General features: G+C 40.6%; 1 pseudogene; it reads right to left on the reverse strand.

The window, feature by feature from the left end:
* Positions 1-502: 502 nt before the first annotated feature.
* Positions 503-1,368, reverse strand: LOC132551009 (uncharacterized; annotated as a pseudogene).
* Positions 1,369-1,773: the final 405 nt, after the last annotated feature.

Below are 1,773 nucleotides of genomic sequence, written 5' to 3' on the forward strand. Positions count from 1 at the left end.
TGAAAGTTATGTAATCATTACACAATATATTGATAATTAATAATATGAAAATCACATGTAATAAACCAATTAGTAAATTGTTCCAAACACCCAAACCTGAGTAGTAAGATTGTGTAGGAGTAAGTATTTATTAAAAGCCGTGGTTCAATAGATAAAAATGCAGTGTCCATGGGATCCTACCAGTCTTTATAAGCACCATCGGGTCACCATAGTTTGTACCACAAATTCATTCGAAGAAACACTGTCACATTAACCACTAGTACACCAGTCTGCGGTAAGTAATATGGTACAGATCGTGTAAGTGTACAAACACCACCAATGTCACAACAGTTTGTATGTGGTGATTGAGCCTGTAGATTCAAAGTTTCCAGGCTCATCCACTAGGCACTAAGCCATCACATTTACACTACACTTACAATTGTATATATTATAATAGACAGGTACTCCTGGCAGGTAACCACAGGAAGATAGGAGCATGCATGTATACATGTAGTTATAGCAGTTAGCCTGCATAGTATTCTAATGCAAAGGATGCACCCCCTCTCCTAAAGCTATGTCCTGAGTACCTAGAGGGATCAATTCCTACTTCACTAAGACACATGTGCAGGCGGGAGAGAAAACCTTCATAGCTGAGTAGTTTAAGTCCTGTGGGGGTTGAAAACATAAATGCTGGTATGTCTAAATCGTTTGAGGGGGAAAGCTTAAACAGTAGCATTAGAGCTTGGCTTGGGCACAAGGCAGATGATTGAATAAATGGTAATGGGACCTGTAGGGATCTTTCCCGGTATTGTATAGTTTTTGACTAGTACACTCTGAGAAGTGCTCCTTTAGCGTTAAAGGAGATGTTACGTCTACAAAGATGTTTTGATGGGTCAAATTCACGAGGGGAGGGGGGTAAAAGGTTTGATTTTCTAAAAAATGAGAAAAAGACCACCAGGCATATTGTCCAAAAACAAATATCGCGAGGACTATGGATGTCAATCCAGGAGAGTATTTTCAGCAATACATTTGGGGTTATGGGAAGCTTGGGAGTGCAGCCATCTCCCAGGACTCTGCGCATTCCTTTTAGGAGTACATCTATGTAGTAATTGTTGGACAAGGGGTTTCCATACCCTGCTTCCAAGTGCAGAAGTCTTACTGCAGATAGGTAATTTTTTATGGATGAACAACAGAGGTGTGAAGATAGGTGCGCAATGTATCTGCCCAAGTCCCGATTAGACACTGGCACCGGTTTACAGCCATAAAGGTTACAGAAGTTAATATAAGTCTGTAAATAAGTACTGTATGTCCGTCTTGTGGAGGGGGCTAAGGCATTGCCGCGTAAAACAGACACGCGATCATCGAGTCTCTGGGTATCTGACACTGTGCCTAGAGAAGAGAAGGAAAAGAGACTTGACAGACATATGAAAAAGAAGGGAGATAACTGGAATGGGGTGTTGGAGTAAGGATAAAAATGCCCGAAACGATTTTTTGTTGTGTAAACGTGACACGCAATCTGCTAAGCAGTTATGTTTCCCTTTGATGTGCCTGGCTGACAAATGGAAATTGTATTTAGCTGATAACCAAAATAAGTATCTAAGAAATTGCATTACAGTATTATTTCTAGAAGCGCATTTGTTAATGCTAGCTACTGTGACCATATTGTCTGAATACACAATTATGCGCTTATTTTTCCAGGCCGGAGCCCAAAAGTGTGCAGCGAGGCAGACTGCTAGTATTTCCTTTTCGTTGATATGTCAGCAGTGGTCAGTCAGAAGTAGTCAGATGTATTAA

The sequence above is a fragment of the Ylistrum balloti genome, unplaced genomic scaffold (genome assembly GCF_031769215.1).
Source record: "Ylistrum balloti isolate Yb309-2 unplaced genomic scaffold, AGI_CSIRO_Ybal_v1 Utg370164, whole genome shotgun sequence".
NCBI classification, from domain to species: Eukaryota; Metazoa; Mollusca; class Bivalvia; order Pectinida; family Pectinidae; genus Ylistrum; species Ylistrum balloti.